The sequence below is a fragment of the Harmonia axyridis genome, chromosome 1 (genome assembly GCF_914767665.1).
Source record: "Harmonia axyridis chromosome 1, icHarAxyr1.1, whole genome shotgun sequence".
NCBI lineage: Eukaryota > Metazoa > Arthropoda > Insecta > Coleoptera > Coccinellidae > Harmonia > Harmonia axyridis.
In genome coordinates, this window is record NC_059501.1 from 13,041,223 (window position 1) to 13,060,145 (window position 18,923).

The 18,923-nt window shown below is 34.6% G+C and overlaps 1 long non-coding RNA gene across 1 annotated transcript; it reads right to left on the bottom strand.

Annotated features, from left to right (window-relative positions):
• Positions 1–13,745: 13,745 nt before the first annotated feature.
• On the bottom strand, positions 13,746–14,722 carry LOC123688823. The gene is made up of 2 exons (XR_006750117.1): positions 14,571–14,722; positions 13,746–13,856 (listed from the first exon to the last, which is right to left on the bottom strand). It is a non-coding gene; the product is annotated as an uncharacterized LOC123688823 (long non-coding RNA).
• Between the last annotated feature and the right edge of the window lie 4,201 nt (positions 14,723–18,923).

Below are 18,923 nucleotides of genomic sequence, written 5' to 3' on the forward strand. Positions count from 1 at the left end.
AATTTTTTTGGAGATTGCCCAAAAAACCCTCATAAAGATAATTTTGAAAAAAGAAAGAAGATTTCCTACAGAGGCCCTTTACAAGGAATCCGGTTTGCGCGAGGTGCGGATGATATACATTTATCGCTGTCCTGTGAGATTGTTGAAGTCGCCATCTTTAGAATATCATACCCATCAGATTTTTACTCGCTCTAGGGTGAACATGCCTCTAGTAGTTCCATTGTATAGAAAAACGCATACACAACATTACATTTCGTATCTAGGACCAAAATTCATCAATATATTGCCTACTTCATTGAGAGATGTGAGTACTAAAAGAAATGTTGAGAGATTAAAATTATTTTAGTGGAGAATATCGCATTTTTTATGGATTTGTTTTAGATTAAAATCCGACATCCCCTGCCTCACCTGCTTCTTGATTTCTCATTCCGATTTTGTATGTTTTCACTATTTTATGAATTCAATTTTTTTTCTCGCAATTGAACTTGCCTAGTGTAATTTTTTTGTAAGTTCATATTATTAGGTACACTTGGACGAAGTTACACAACACAAGCTTGGCTTAGGTGTCTCGTCCAAATATTGAACTTTGTATATTACTCTCCCAAATAAATTGATTGATTGATTGAAAAAAAAATTAATTAGTGACAAGGTTTATATCAATAGGTATGTTCTCTCGAAACGATGGTATCCGTAATACTTTACTTTCCTAGCATAACGATACTAATTTTATCGTAGACATTTTCTCTTTTCTTGATCACTACTAAAATTACCGTAAAATTATTATGATAAAACCTTTTTCTTCTAGTTCCATCTCCGCATGAGAGGTTGCCAATCATCATAGTTATTGAGACAGTTGATCTGAATAGTTTGAAGTGCAACCAAACCATTCTCTCATATTTTTCAACTATGAGATTCGTCTTCTTCCTACGCTTCTTTTGCATTCTCTTCCCTTGCGTTAAGTCAAATATTGGCCAGGCATTATGTGCCCGAGATATTGCTTTCTCTCCTCAATTGTCAATTGAACTTCTTTTTCCTTGGCACTTCAGTGTAAGTGCTTAGATCTCCTCATAAAACTTTCGAAATTTGTCTGTAAGTCCACATTTCGAAAGCATTGAGTCGTCTCATTGCATCGAGTCCATGATTCTAACCCATAATAAGGTACACATATCAATCTTATTCTGAGACTAAACTTTTGATTTTTGCTACACTGAACTTTCCTTTCATTTTCATGAAGTTAGTATGAGTTCTTCTACTCTAGCCTTTATTTCCGCAGTATAGTCCATCTTTTGGTATGGTCGCCTTTAAGCTCAGCAGACGTCTGTGATTAGCGCTCTTCAATTTGTGAACTTCTTCCGGTTATAAAATAAAAATAAATTATAAATTTCATATTGAAGTATATCTAAGGGATTAGGAATGAAACTGTGAAGTTTGTCTTCCGGAAATATCATATTTGTTGCAAATTGAATAATAAATACAATAAGTCGGCAGTGTGAACATTATCGCTGTGGAAAAACACAACATCTGCGAACGGAGATCGACGATATACACCGTACACGTTTCGCCTTCTCTATCTTGAACTAACGTAATGGGAAACACTGACTTCAGTGACACTCAGAAAAAGTATCTGGAAAATCTACTGAAAAAGCATTGCGACACAGTTTGTTCCGAGATAAGAGATGAAGTTAGGGCTCTGAAAAGCGAGTTAGAGAGCAGCAAAAATAAGGTTAAAGAACTAGAGGAAAAAGTATCACAACTCGATAAAAAGCTGAGGAAGAAAAATCTTATTCTTTATGGATTAACAGCAGAGAATACCGAATTGGAAAAGAAGGTATTGGAAACCTTAAATGGAAAGCTGAAAGTAGAATTGGAAGAGAGAGATATTGGAAATATCCACAAGCTGGGGAGAGATAAAAACAGCCCTGTCCTGATAGAGTTCAATAGTTTCAAAAAGAGGAAGGATACTTTAAGTCAAACGTACAAACTCAAAGAAACAGGACTTTCCATATCACCTGATTACACACAGGTGGAGAGGGAGGAACGCAGAATTCTTGTGCAGTGTATGAGAGAATCAAGATCGAAAGGTAAACAGGCATTCATTAAAGGAAATATTCTTACCATAGATCATCAAAGGTATAGTGCGGCTGAAATACTTGAGGAGCGCAAAAGGACAGAGGAGGTTGATGATGAGAAAACTATAAGGAATACTAGAAATAAAAGGAAGGCTGATAAGTAGGTAAGAGAGAAAAGGGGATAAAAACGAAAAAAAAAACACAAAAAAAAAATCAAAAAAGAAATAAATATTAAAAATTGAGTTGAAAAAGAAAAAAAAAAGAGTATACACATTGAAACTTCTCATTCATTATATATATATAAACTTATCTTTTCTTTCTTCATGTGCCGTTCCTCATCGGCATTTTTTTCTTGTCTTTTGATTCGATTTCTGATGTGAATCAATATAAAGTACTTAACTAAAACAATGGATGCTTACATAAGGGATTTTGATCCAGAGGAATATCATACCAAAAGATTACCAAGTTTCGAATTGATCAATAAAGCTTTACATTCAGATCAAATCAAGATTTTTCATTTAAATATACGAAGCATTTCAAAAAACTTAGACCAGCTCATTCTTTTTTTGGAGCAGATTGTACATGATTTTGAGGTGATCATACTAACAGAAACATTTGTTCTGGAAGATCCCCAGATCTACCAGATAACAGGCTATAAAAGCGCCTATAACAACGGAAATTTGAATACCCATGATGGAGTACTTGTTTTTGTGAAGGAGTCAATAGAATCATCATTTGAAGTAGTAACTCTCGGTGAAATAAACGTTTTAGAAGTTGAGTTCTTATATGCTAGTACGAAAGTAAAACTGACTTGTATCTATAGATCACCAAGTACATCGGCCGCAGTCTTTAATGGAAATTTGAACGCATACCTGTCGAGTAAAAAAGGGTGCGACTGTGACTATCATATTCTTGGGGGTGATATAAATATTGATTTGCTGTCACAAAACAATGATACAAATGAATACAAAAATACTATGAGCACTTACGGTTATGATTCATACATAAATATATACACAAGGCCTCAAAGCAAAACTTGTCTTGACCACTTTTTTCTCACATCTGAGCATGCCTCAAAAACGATCTTCGAGTCTAACATAAACGGTTATGTAATAGACTACAATATAACCGATCATCAGCCTACCATTCTAACCATCGAAGTAAAACAGGCTCCAAAAGTATCCAAACAACATGCTAGAAATTATTTGAACTTAGGAAAACTCAAATCAGATCTAATGCTGGAGGAATGGGGGGACATTTGAACGGAAAATAATTCAAACACATTGGTTGAGAGGTTCATTTCCAAATTTTCATATTACATCCGCAAAAATACAAACGTAGTCATCAAAAATAACAAAAGCATTCCCAAACATCCATGGATTACAAAAGCACTGCTAAAATCAATAAACGAAAAAAATTGCCGCTATAAGCTAACTAAAGAAAATCCTGAAAATTCAATTCTGAAACAACAATATACATCCAATAAAAATAAATTACTGAAGCTCATTGAACATTCCAAGAGAATATACATACAGAAAACCATTGACGAGAGTACAAATGAACCAAAAATCATTTGGCAACATGTTAATAAGATATTCGATAAAACTAGACCTAAGCCAAACATAACAAAGATAGAGGACGAACATAACGAAATGCTTGATGATCAAAAAGAAATAGCAGAAGCTTTTAATAAATTTTTCACCAACTTGGGTTCTGTTTACGCTAGTAAAATAAAAAAACCCAAAGATTTCATCGAAGATAAGTTCTCTGTTAGAGAAAGCTTTTTCCTTGTGCCTACAAATGCTCAAGAGATAAAGGATGTAATAATAGAACTGAAAGACAAAAGATCCCCTGGGATCGATAATATAAAAGCGGAGACAATTAAATATGTAAAAGATGAAATAGCTGATATTGTAGCATATATGTTCAATAGATGTTTTGCAGATGGACTCTTTCCTGAATGTTTTAAGAGTGGTGTGATAAAACCTGTTTATAAGAGTGGAAAAAGAACTGAAATCACAAATTATAGACCTATAACTTTGTTAACAGCCTTTTCAAAGATTTTAGAGAAACTATTGAAAAAGCGCATGGATAGTTTCATCGAGAAACACAACATAATCTCAAAAAAACAGTACGGGTTTGTGCAGAATAGTTCTACAGAAGATGCAATAAGAGATTTAACGCAGCATATTTATGAAAGATTAGATAAGGGACTGCCACTAATAGGTTTGTTCCTTGATTTAAGTAAAGCATTCGATACTGTCTCACATGAGAAACTGCTGGAAAAATTATATTCGTATGGCTTCAGAGGTACAATGCACAAATTACTGACAAGTTACTTGACAAGAAGGAAACAGATGGTACAAATAGGAAGCGAAATCAGCAGTGAAAGAGAAACAACTTACGGAGTACCTCAGGGAACAGTCTTGGGACCTTTATTGTTCATTATATATATAAACGACCTCCTGAAGATGAAGAATTGTGGAAACATTATAAGTTACGCTGACGACACAGTCATCCTTTATGAAGCAGATACATGGGCAGAATTGAAGCTAAAGATCGAAAGAGAATTTCTGAACATCAAGCATTGGCTAGAGGCAAATACGTTAACTTTGAATATGCAGAAATCATTCTACCTACCCTTTTCAAGCTACGAGTCAGGACTTCCCAATTTGGGACCTATAAATATCCATCAAACAAATCTTAGGATCTCTGAAGCGAAGGATGGTTGTATGAAATATCTTGGCATAATAATAGATAGGCATATGAGATGGGACTGCCAATGCCAATACGTTGCGAAAAAGCTACGAGGGCTTATGTACAAGTTCAAGTATTTGCAGAGACTAATAGACGTACGTCACTTAAAAATGGTATACTTTGCTCTAGCACAGTCTCAGATAACGTATGGTAACGTAGGATGGGGTGCGAGCTTTGACTCCCATATTGAGCAGGTAAACATTGCCCAAAAAAGACTTATAAAAATAATACACAACAAGAGAATTACTTACCCGACACACGAATTGTTTGAAATGTCAGGTATCATGGACGTTAAACAGCTGTATTGCTTGAAGATCAGTGAGCAAGTACAACAAGGAAAGATACAGCTATCAACTCTGGAACACGGATATGGGACAAGACAAAAATTAGGCGGATATAAATTACCTCGAGCGGAAAGAAGAATTGGGCAACGATCAAGTCGATATCTAGCTCCTAGAATATTCCAGCATATTCCTAAGACGATCACAAAGATGAGAAATCCGAAAAGATTTCGGACACACTTGAGGAGATGGATATGCGAGGAAGGGCGAGATAGATTTCATGAACTAATTAATAATAGATTATAAACATGAAAAACTATTACCACCGACACAAGACGCATTTCACCGGAATAGGACAGGCATACACCGATATAAGACAGGCATACACCGATTTGGACACAAAAATTGTCAATTATCTCCCGACATGGATACTTTTTAATTTTATAAGGGCATACAAAAATTAAATTTAATTTCGAATAGAACACACAGGCAATATTCTGTTTTAGATGAGCCTCTGTTCTTGATTATTTATTTGAATTGGACATTCCTTTCTATAATGTAATTAAATGTATTATTATTATGTTCAAATAAATATTATTATTATTATTATTATTATTTCTGTAATAAGTTTTCCCAAGTAGGTGTATATTTTTACTGTCTCAACCTGCTGACATCCAAGCATTAAAATTTCATTTGTGTTGGAGTCCTTACAAATTTTCATGAATTTTTTTTTTTAGACTAAGGGAAAGTCCATAAACGTAATCATTGTACGAAAAAGTCACCATGCTTCGCCATGGAGATGGAGGTGTATATGTCAGGGAACACTGAGTGTCATACTCTTGATTCCATCAGTATTCTCGGGATGAAACGCCAAAATCCTCTTAGCCTTAGCTAAGGCCTGAATGAATTCAAAAGGATCATGGTATCAAGAAGTCCTTTTTTCTTGATACAATGATCCTTTTGAGTAGAAGGATCTTCCTTCTTTGTTTTGGCATTGTCAAGTTGCACGTGAAATTAATCGATCACTATCGATTGTCACCTTCAAGAAAAGCACATAAGGATTTACTCCCCTCGATCCAAACAACCAAGCTCTGAAGCTTCTAATTACTCCTTATTTTCTCGTGATCTTAAAGTTTTACTACTCTTGTCTCCTCTGCGTTTTTGATTTACCACCACTTTTCAGGACGAGTTGAGAAATCTCAAACATTCCTCTGATTTATTGTCCTTTTGTACTCAAAAAGCGTTTTTTGGCTTTATTTTTAATTTCAGAAAAACCGCAGCCTTTGACAAGACTTTTGTATAATATTCATATATTTATTTTTCAATAAAAATTCATCTGATCTTTTTTTCATTCCAAAAGAATTAATGAATAAGGACTAATAGAAAGGAGGAAGGAATAATAGTGAAAACCTCATAGAAATGGAATGGTCTCTAAAGTGAAATAAAATGTACTAATTTTTGTACTGATTACTGAAACGGCATAGACCCCTCTCAAGTTATTGTGTAAACTCTATTGACTTTATTTTCACGAGTGTTTAGGTGCATCAATGCGAAGATTGAGTGAGATCGTCCTAGAAGAATTCAGTGATCTACAAATGGATATCTTCAACAACTGGCGAAGAGATATTAATTTTTTTATGGCCCCAAAAATACAGTCGACTGCGTATATCTCGTATAGTTAGGTATTACAATTAACTGAAATGATTTTGCCTGTTTATCTTATTGACTCGGTCTGAACATGCATGATAGAAATCCATCACATTATTTTTTATCGATTTTATTGGTATTTTTTTAAACTTGACATTTCTTTATTAGGTTAATTGGTTCATCAGATCGGTGAAACAGCATTAATTTGGGCCACATTTTCTTCAAAAATTTCGCAAATCAACCCCAATCTTTTCATACCGTCAGGGGGACAAAATTCGAAAATCATAGACATTTGGTCAAAATAAAAACCCTTTTTCCCCTTTGCTGGAAGAATCGAGCAATAAACGGCATGATACCTTTCTCCTTTAAGGAATAACCTTCAGACATACATTTCAAGTGTAAATTGACAGATGAACCTTAGAGGAGAAGCTCTTGGTTTCAAGTCAATACCTTAATCGATTTTCTAAAAGTCATCTCTTCCTTGGTTGCCAGACAATTAAATTTTGGGAAATATCCCACTTCTCTATACAAACATTATAAGGCATATGGCAGGGGTCTTTGAGCCAATTTGTATTGATGTAGGTGTAACTGCATGCTCACCTTCAGACCTGACAATAATTAGGGTCTGTTTGTGGAAGACAGTTTATCTTGTTACAACGGAGACTGATTAACAACGATAGTTAATGAAATAAGCCTTGATTGCAACACCGATCGGTCTAGATAATGAACAGACTTCCATCTGCTCCCTATAAAGCTGCTTGTTCAGCTTGCACAGATTCGATACTCATCGAAGTAATCACTATATGTACAGAGGGAAATGTCTGAGGTGATTTTCTGTGAATCTACCTCTACTAATAAGATGGGGATTACACTCCAGTGAACCCCTAATTCGTACACCAGCTGTGGAATCCCTATCGATGTATAGTTAATAGGTTCGTGGAGAAATCTGCTTGCCTTGCATAAGTTGAATTTATAAGATCTTAACTCCTCAGTTAATTACATTTCTGACAACAATACGTATAATTGTTATGGTGATTCGTATTCTCATTATCGCTGCTTAACGATTGAATAAACGTAATTTTGAATGGGTCCAAGTATATCGCGAAGTTCATATAGTCTACACAGCAATTGAACTCTCTCTAATTCATTCCAATAAGTATTGTCATTTGGCGCGACTAGATTTGCGTTTAAAATATCTGAAAAAATTGTGCAAATTTCACATAATGAGTTATTATGTCCTTCTAGCTCAAAAAATATTTAAAATTCAAAGATTTTTCGATAAAAAGCGAAAATTCTTTCAACCGATACAATTCCACAGGATTATGATTGAAAAAAATAAACCAATACTGGTGTGTCCAATGACTAAATTCAGTGAATTCTTTTTAAGATAACCCATAGTTTTCTTTTCTTCCTTGGATGGCACTCTTGAAGGAAAACATATTTCTTTGGAAATTATATGAAAAACATTTATTTCCTTAGAAGAAGCTCAATAATGATCCATTTCTTGGAAATGTCCATATTTCCAAGGACTGCGGAGTTTGATGTGAGTAGTTTCTACAAGCCCTCCCACCACCCCCCCGATGGCAAGGTGATGACCTCGGAAGAGAACCTTACCTATTTTATTTTTTATGGATAGAAATCCACCTTATGGTCACCCAACAAATCACTTCTGATGGCACGTGTTGGGAAGTGTAAGGCTCTATTGAAGGGGCAAACTCACGAAAAACCTCCATTGACATTGCTGAACACGTAGAAAAAGGTTCCAAGGACGCCTAACTTCCCCAATCGTGCTCAGCCTTAAGCTCAGCGGAAATTTCCAGATTTGTGGTACGCTGTCCTGCCCTAATAGAGTATGGGATAGAGCAGGAACAATTCGTTTCTGGTGGTTTCTGGTGGTCATCCAGTAGGTAGCCTGAGAAGCGTGAGGCAACTACCCACCTATGAGCTCCCTCGTTTTATGGTTTTCCTCATAGCTCTAATTAGACTGAGGTAGTTACCTGCAAGGACTTATGTCAGCAAGCCTCGTCCCCTAGAACTTAATCACAGTAAAAGAACCCCCGTCTCGGCTCAAGGGTCTTGTGGCCTTCGCGAACTAGCGCGACTAATACAAATCCTAAGTCTCCACAACATAGGATTCACCATAGTTCGTGCCGGAAGTTTTTTTTTTAAGGAGTTTAGTGATTTTGACTGTGAGCAGTGGTGTTGAGCAGTGATAACATACTTTCTGTTAACCTAGTTTCCTAAGATTCTAGGGCCTAAAAGTCATAATTACTTCTCGAATAGTGTACCGAGAATTACACTTTAGGTCCGAAACTGGCGCCCGCGGAAAAATAGATAGCTCCTGATCTACCACGTACTCACAGCCAAAGGTTGGCATCTTCTTGCTTTCTTCTCGTCCTCTTGTGTCTCGTTCTACTAGACCTGTCAATAATTTGCACCTACCTTTATGGCCTCTGTTTGCTCGGTTCTGCGTCTCCCTGGTGATCCTGCCGGCTGGCTAGCTGCCTGCTCTACTTCTCTTCTCGTGTTGTTCAGAACCTGTCACTTGGAAGGATAGAGATAAGGAGATGTTCTTAGGGATGAGCGAGGTATTGGCAGAAATATGGTGTTTGGGGGAACATGGGATTGTTGAGGTATGAGGAATGTAGCAGGCTGGGATTAGCCACATCACATTTTTTGGTCAGTCTTAGTTTCACTGTCTATTTTACAGCAGGCATTACAAGCCCTCCCACCACGACAAGGTGCTGACCTCGGAAGAGAACCTATCATTACCTAACCTAACATAAACTAACCTATTATCTATTAGGTTGGGTTGAGTTAGAAATGATTTTTGATGGTTTTCAATTATGGCGAACTAGTTTTTATGCAGATGAATTACTAGATTGCCATCATTGAAATACATCGAGAATTATTCTAGAATGCTCACTTTTAATGAAAAATTTAAAAAAGTGGAAAATACGAGAGGGTGTTTTTGTAAACATTTAGGTACCCATTATTCTAGTAGTGACCCTAGCAAGAGAGCGTTTGTCACAATTTGAACAAAAATCCGAAACTGATTTTTAGTTTGATATATCTCAGTGGTGAACCATTTTTTTTTCAAAAAAGAAAGAGATCATTAAGTTCTTGATTACATGTTAATAGATGCGCAATAACAACTTCTTGAAACCCTCCAAATGTTATTCGAATTTCACGGATTCAGAGCGATAAAACGACCCTGTATGTAATAAATAATTTTTTCAAAAAGCAATTACATATTTGCTGAAATCATGAAGAGAAACGCCCAACCGATACTCATCGTGGGCGTGAAAATCTCGACAGACCCGTTCATTTTACAGAATAGGGCATTTTTGAGGCTAAACTTCCATCAGGGCGATTCTCCCCGTCATTCCCTCTCAGAAGTACCATGCAATGAATCCGAGAGACTTCATGAAAACTATGCGGAATACCAGAGTTTGCGAACTCCAAAGCAACCGGTGTAAAAGCCCCTCGAATGGTTTATACGGTCCGAAAACTCCAGAATTCGTGAAGTTATTTCGGTTTTATTATCAAAGTATTGTGAAGTTCTACATTTCAAACTTTACTGCTTTGATATCCACGCGGGCGGTTACAAATGTAATATTTATATCGCCATCAACCGTTCGCTTGTTGCATTCTAATGACTTTTTTAGATTGTTTTCGAAGAGAAGTTACGGAGGATTCGCTCCCAGAAGGAACTGGTGAAATTATGGTTGTTGGTTCAGATCCCAGAACATTGTTCGGGGATCATTCCAGACTAGGATATTACGGCCTAAGGAATGAAATGGATCCTAATGGATTGAAACACTGAAACAGAACAGTCAGTTGCATAAATTCATCACAGAAAAATTCGAGAAAAATGTAATTTCAGTTTTGTTATTCATAACAGTAGCTCACACTTTTATAGAATTCAAATGTTAGCATTTCATTCCTTTGTGCACAGAATAATGTACATTCCACTGTTAGAAAACAATTCCATGAGAGAAGTTAAACATAAAATTATATGATAGCAGAAAGCTATGGTTATTCTTTTGATACATACAGGGTGGTCCAGAATTCAGTGCAATAACTTTGACGTCGGATAGAATAAATCTTTTCATGGAAAAAGTCCTTTTAACATATTTCCTAACAAGCTTCCTTTTGAAGATACAGGGTGTTAAGGTTTGAAAAAAAAATCAGTTTTTACCTATAACTCTAGTATTATTGCTTTCATTGATTTGATTTTTAGGTATTGAAGTCTTGATAATGTAATGTTTAGATTAAGGTATGTGTCTCCTGCCAAACTCAACCAGTGACGAAGATATAGGGGGTGCGATGATCATTTTCTGATTAAAAATCTACACTACTGTATTTTTTTCGGAAAAATTGATTCATTCCTAAAATCAACCAAGCATCATAAAAAAAGGTCTTTTGAATTATTTTTTTAGAATGAACCATTTTCGAGATAGTTGAGAACAAAACAAATACAAATTTTAATTTTTCAGAATTTAGATTTTACTATCAAAGTATTGTGGAGTTCTACATTTCAAACTTTACTGCTTTGATATCCACGCGGGCGGTTACAAATGTAATATTTATATCGCCATCAACCGTTCGCTTGTTGCATTCTAATGACTTTTTTAGATTGTTTCTGAAGAGAAGTTACGTAGGATTCGCTCCCAGAAGGAACTGGTGAAATTATGGTTGTTGGTTCAGATCCCAGAACATTGTTCGGAGATCATTCCAGACTAGGATATTACGGCCTAAGGAATGAAATGGATCCTAATGGATTGAAACACTGAAACAGAACAGTCAGTTGCATAAATTCATCACAGAAAAATTCGAGAAAAATGTAATTTCAGTTTTGTTATTCATAACAGTAGCTCACACTTTTATAATTCAAATGTTGGCATTTCATTCCTTTGTGTACAAAATAATGTAAATTCATGAAAACAATTTCATGAGAGAAGTTGGAATCATAAAATTATATGATAGCAGAAAGCTATGACTATTCTCCTGATATATATAGGGTGGTCCAGATTTAAGTGCAATAACTTAGGCGTAGAATAGAACAACTCTTTTCATGGAAAAAAAAATCCTTCAAACATATATCCTAACAAGCTTCGTTTTCGAAGATACAGGGTGATAAAGTTTGAAAAAAAATAGTTTTTCACCTATAACTCTAGTATTATTATATTCATTGATTTGATTTTCAGATATTGAAGTCTTGATAATGTAATATTTAGAATTAGGTAAGAGTCTCCTACCAAACTCAACCAGTCGCCGTGAAGGGATGCGATGATCTTTTTCTCATTGAAAATCTACACTACAGTCTTTTTCTCGAGAAAATTGTTCAATTCCTAAAATCAACCGAGCTTTATTAGAAAAAATGTCCTTTGAATTATGTTCATAGAATGAACCATTTTCGAGATAATCGAGTACAAAGCAAATACAAAAATTACTTTTTCAAATAAATGAAAGTACAAAAATTAGCGTATTGTATTATAATTTATATTTAATTTTAATATTTTTCTCATGGTATCTATTTATTCGGGATAATTATTCGAATCAAGATGAATAAAAATAGTTGATAACATCATGCTACCAATAAAGTGTTTCGGTTTGATTATTAAAATCTACAGTGACTTAATAAACCAAAGAGGCGTCACGCATGGTCTCGTTTTTGATTGGCTGAGCCTAAATATGGTGGTTTTTTGTTTACATTCTCCGTTTACCTGATTTTTGGAATTCATTCAAAATGTAAGGCCCATTTTATCAAGTCACTGTAGTATTTTTCAGTTGAATAAATTTGTTCCATACACAATCAAATACTATCAGGCCCAATAATTTTGATTTTGACAAATTGTCAGTTCAGTTCAGTCAATTGTATTCGGATTCGCCATGTTTAGGCTCAATTTGAACGAATTGTCGTCACTGTATTAAAATCCAGTATCGTAACTCCATCTGTGTTCAATATACCTAACTTATACCCTTCTTATCAATTCAAATGAAAGTTTCCTGCGAAACATTTTAAAATGAAGCTGATTTTTTCAGGGAAAAATAATTTTGAGTGAAATATTGGTATCGGAATATAGTACAACATTATTGAATTATTTACGTGTATCAATATTATTGTGAATGCTTGTCTTGTGCACCATAATGTTATTTTCGATGCAACAACTTTCTTCAAAAAGTTATAGCATCAGTGTTGAATCCAGGTGGTGCCCGAGAGATATTACCCCCGGAACATAACAGGAAATTTTCTGAATTCATCACTGTTTGGAACCCATTTCATAAATCTTCTTTTAATTGTTTCTATAATTCTTATATTTATCGCTTATATGATCTGCTCAGATGTCTGCAATTTTTTCTGATAATTTCAATAGACATAATTGAAATAATTTAAATAAGAAATGATGTCACAGAGGAAAAGTTCATGAAAATAAAAATTATAAGAAAGGGAAAAAAAACAAATTTCGAGCTATTGAATGAAAAAAGAACAGAATGAAAATGAATTCACTTTCTCAATCATACAGCATTCTGTGAGGCCCACAAGTCAAATTTGTTCTTGAAACTGTTCACACTAGCAGTACCTGCTAGTACCTTGTGGTGTGGCTATTCCGCTTACCCAATTTTGATCCTTGTCATGTTATGTGAGTTTATCAAAATTAAATATTCCAAAATTGAAATATCCAAGGACCTGGCATCTTGAGATATTGTTTAATCTCACATTTTCACAATGGTCACAAAAAGATTCTGACAGATATATTTTACGAAAGAAATTTCTTCGTTCCCATTAGATATAGTCTCTATATCATGTCAGATTTTTACTGTATTATGTTAATAATTTTTTTTATTCAATTTCCTTTGAATTTAGCTTAGCCCCCGTCACTACAAAGTTTTTTGAGATCAGTCATATTTGAATCTTCAATGCAAATTCAAAAAAAATTTAAGAAAATGAATTATGAATAATTCAAGTGAAATAAAAGTGTTTTCATTAGTGATCAATTAATTTATTCATCTTCCCATAGTTTCTTCAGTAAATAATCACGTCTTGATTGTAATTCGGGCTTTGCCTTGAGCTTCAGGAATTTCCGCTGATTCATTTCTGAAAAAAGTAAAATAAAAAATCTTAATGAAATTCAACGGAATAATTAAGTGAGTATAAATTGATATTCTCTGAGAAGAAATTTGGTTCTAGGTACAACAGAAATTAGTGATGTGTTGTTTTGATTTTCCAATATCACAATCGACATTTGGTATTGAAACGAATACATTTATTATGGTTCACATATGATATTTGTTTAATTTAATTCGATTTCTAGCTCTTCCGTAAGTCTCTTCAATTGGCTCGGTTTCGGCCATTACTCTGAAATATATAAACCTAACTATATAACTGAAGGAAGTTCTTGTTAGTGTCGTATATGAAAATAAGAATTTTTTTTCTGTTTGAGTTCCTTTTATAGGAAGTGGACTCACAAAATTATTCCACTCTACACTATGTCCGGCAGATGATAATATCCTAATTTATAAGAAAATTATTTCCGTGGTAAAATTCGTGTAAGCTTAAAAATCATGTTGTAAAACTAGTTAAAACCCAAAATCACGCGATATAAACATATAAATAAATCCAAATATTCGGTCAAAACGAGAAAAAACAAAGAAATATGTATCTAAAGTGTGATAGTAATGACGTACATATATTTCAGCCCGAAGTCCTTACTTTTCAGTATTTTCCACTTAAACACATTTACACAAACATAGTAAGGTTTACATATTTGGTACCAAAGTATTGGATTTAAAAATAAAAATCATTACTTACGCCTTAACTAATAAAACAGCAGACAGGGACGCTGCAAGAAGCCAAAAGAATTTCAAATTCATATTGCAGTGGAAAGTCTTCTATGATACCTTTCAAGAATATCCGTGCTTTTTATATTGTAAGATAACGGAACATAAAAAGCTTGAGGGACATTAAATCTACTCGATTGATTTTCACTTTCAATTAAATGAGATGACTATAATGAAATAATATGCGGAAAATTTAACAATAAAATTATATTGATCACTTGTAGCGAAATACATACATAAATTAAAAGTCTTGTGTGCATCAGAAATATTTTTCAGCAAATTATGATCGCCGAAAAATTTTGGGTTTCAATAATTCAACAATATCATAATTTGAGAAATCACAATTTTCATTATTTCGAAATAAATTATTCGTTCTTCCTAAAACTGAATTCAAGAAAATGAAGAGGCAAATACTCTTGACAGAAAAAGGTTACAATCTCGTTTCATTGTCTCAGAAATTTACTGAAGTATGGGCAGAAGTATATAATAATAATAATAATAATAGTTTATTGATCCTTTTAGACAAACAAGGTATGTATAGGACAAGTCACAAATGCAAAAATAATAACAATTCAGACATTTTCTAAGCTATCATTATAGTACTCATTAACACTATAAAAACACTTCTTGAGAAGTAAAGACTTAACAACTTTCTTAAATTTAAACAAATTGAGCGACTTAATGTTACTAGGTAGATGGTTAAATAACTTAATACACTGATACTTAGGTGACATTTCAAATTTTGATGTCTTATGTTTGGGAATTGACAATATTTTCTTATTCCTAGTGTTATGGGAATGAAAGCTTGACAATTTTACAAAACTTTCCTCATTTTCCTTTGCAAAAACCAAACATCTCAATATGAAAATGGAAGCCAGTGTCAATATCCTTTTTTCTAAGAAAACTGGTCTACAAGAGGATCGTGGAGATACGTTGAATATCATACGTAAAATTCTTTTTTGTATAATAAATACTCTATCAGTTTCTGTTGAATTACCCCATACCATGTTATTATACGATAGGTGACTAAATACTAAACTATAATATACATTCATAAGTGAGCACAAGGGAAGTAGATACCTGACTCGACTTAAAGCATAATAAGAACTGTACAGCTTTTTACATACTTCATCAACGTGTGAATTCCACTTTAAGTGCCTATCGATGTAGATACCTAGGAACTTCGTGCAGTTCTTTGATGCAATAATAGAATCTGAATGTCGAATTACAAGGGTACTATCATTATTCGAAATCGAGAAGTAAACGCATTCAGTCTTGTTCACATTTATCATGATAGCATTAACATAGCACCATTCAACGAAGCAATGAACCAATAAATCGCACAACCCCTGTAGCTCCTCCAAAGTATCCGCAGTAACGGCTAATGAAAAATCATCAGCAAACAAGATTGCTCTTAGTATCTTCATCAGATCTGGACAAGTTTTAGACTTATTAATAAACAATCTCAACAAATTCTCAGGCAGATCGTTGATAAATATCAAAAACAAGAGCGGTCCCAAGACAGAGCCCTGAGGCACACCTAACTTCAAATTATGTTTACTGGATGAAGAATCTTGAACTCTGACGGATGCAACTCTGCCCTCAAGATAACTTCGAATCCAGTCATGAAATACTCCCCTAAATCCAAGATTGTAACATTTGTCTAATATGAATTGAAAGGAGATACTATCAAATGCTTTAGAAAGATCAAAAAATAATCCGGCAACATATGAGCCATTATCGAGGCAGTCGTATACAAATTCAACAAATTCCAAAACTCCAGTTTGAGTTGAGCGACCTGATCTGAAACCGTGCTGCGCAGAGGTAAGCAGTTGAAACTTATGAATGAATTTCATCATTCTATTGAACACCAATCGTTCAAATAGTTTGGAAAGACAACTGAGAACAGAAATAGGTCTATAATTACTAATATCATACACATCACCTTTTTTATGAACTGGAATAATAGTGGCCTTTTTGAGGAGATCAGGAAAAACTCCTGTGGTAACCGACATGTTAACCAAATAGGCAAAATGTCGACTGATATCAGGACCTATCAACTTCAAGATTCGCGCAGAAACAAAATCAACACCTGAGTCATTCTTAAGAGATTTCAATACGTCAGCTACCTCATGATCCATAACTGGATGAAAGAAAAAGTTATTATTCAGCATACATGAAGTAGTACATGAAGTGGACAATGAATTATTATAGTAACGGTTGAGGCTTATCTCCGCAACCGTTATAAAATGGTTGGCAAACATCTCAGCTACAGTTTTGGCCTCATCAAACAAGACACCTTCAACAACAAGCTCTATGGTTCTTTGATCATTGCTTTTTCGTCCGGTCACAGTATTGACCAGATTCCACACTGTTCTATTTTTATTAGTAGATTTATCAATAAGATTACGGTGGAAATCTAATTTAGCATTTCTTAACAGATTATTAAAAGAATGTTTGGCTGTTTTATACAAATAATAGGTAGATTCACTCCTGATATTGATATGTAACCAGTGAAGATTTTTCAGGTCTCGTTTCGCCGAGATAATTTCTGGAGAAGTGAATTTTTTGAGAACATTGGCATTGTTGACATATCTTTTGAAAGGACAACAAGTTTCAAAAGAACTTTGAATCAAATTAACAAACACTTCAAAGCATTCATCAACATGTGGATATTTATACATTTCCTGGAAATCACAATTTGAAATACAATATTCAAAATCCTTCAGATTTTGGGGACAAAGGTCTCTAACTAACTTCAATACATCATGATTTTTTAGGGGCAAATTTATTTGAAACTCGAGTGTAATAGCCCGATGATCACTAATATGAGGTTCGTAAACTTTAACATTACAATCAACTAAATTTGCATTTGTTAAAACATAGTCAACTTTGGAGATTGATGTGTGGCCAGTGAGTTCTATACCTATAGAAGAAAGGGTTTCAGAGAGGGAAAAAGGAAGGAGAGCAACATCCTGGCGGAATCTTCTTGCCTTGTATCATTTCATAAAGTTTCTTCAATACTCTGATACTGCGATATCTAAAAAGTATCTAAATCTTAGTAAAAATATACTACATCATCCTCACTGGATTCTTTCAGTGCACTGCCGCAGAACAGAAAACAACGAGTGCAGGTTCTGCGGGGAGGAGGAAGAAACTCTGCATCTCCTAGTGACGGAATGCCTCGCCATCGCTATCCAACGAAGAAAATACTCTGGACAAGACACTTGTAGAAGTGAACAATTTACCAATTAATATAAAGGGCGGTTTTATTAAAACTATAGAACTTTAAATTGCAATAAAACAACGATGGATTATTCGATTGACATGAATTTTATTTATCCGCAAGATAATCTTGTGGCATTACATTTTAAATATGATTTCTGGCATATGACCGCCACGGCTGGCTCGGATGTAGTCCAATCTGGACGTCCAATTTTCGATGACTTTTTCCAACATTTGTGGCCGTATATCGGCAATAACACGGCGAATGTTGTCTTCCAAATGGTCAAGGGTGTGTGGCTTATCCGCATAGACCAATGACTTCATATAGCCCCACAGAAAGTAGTCTAGCGGTGTTAAATCACAAGATCTTGGAGGCCAATTCACAGGTCCAAAACGTAAAATTAGGCGGTCACCAAACGTGTCTTTCAATAAATCGATTGTGGCACGAACTGTGTGACATATTGCGCCGTCTTGTTGGAACCACAGCTTCTGGACATCATGGTTGTTCAATTCAGGAATGAAAAAGTTAGTAATCATGGCTCTATACCGATCACCATTGACTGTAACGTTCTGGCAATCATCGTTTTTGAAGAAGTACGGACCTATGATTCCACCAGCCCACAAAGCGCACCAAACAGTCAGTTTTTCTGGATGTAACGGTGTTTCGACATACACTTGAGGATTAGCTTCACTCCGAATGTGGCAGTTTTGTTTATTGACGTAGACATTCAACCAGAAGTGCGCTTCATCGCTAATGGACATAGTGCGCGATACCTTTATTTTCGAAAAATTATCACACAGAACCATTATATTCGAAATAAAATAGACATTGTTTGTACAGACATTTGAAATTGAATTTCTATATCTACAATTTCAACTCTTCGACCAACCCAAGTAACTCATCACTTGGATATGAAACGTTTTCTCAATTATACGTTTTGTGTTTTCATTTTCTAATACATCAGTTGTTTTCTGTACTTCGAATATGCGAGCTCAATTTCCAATTTTTCATTCAAATCTGTTGTAAAATTATTAATTCAAATCAAGATATTGAATTTTACAACCAAATTCACTTACATTGAAAATATTCAGTCAAATA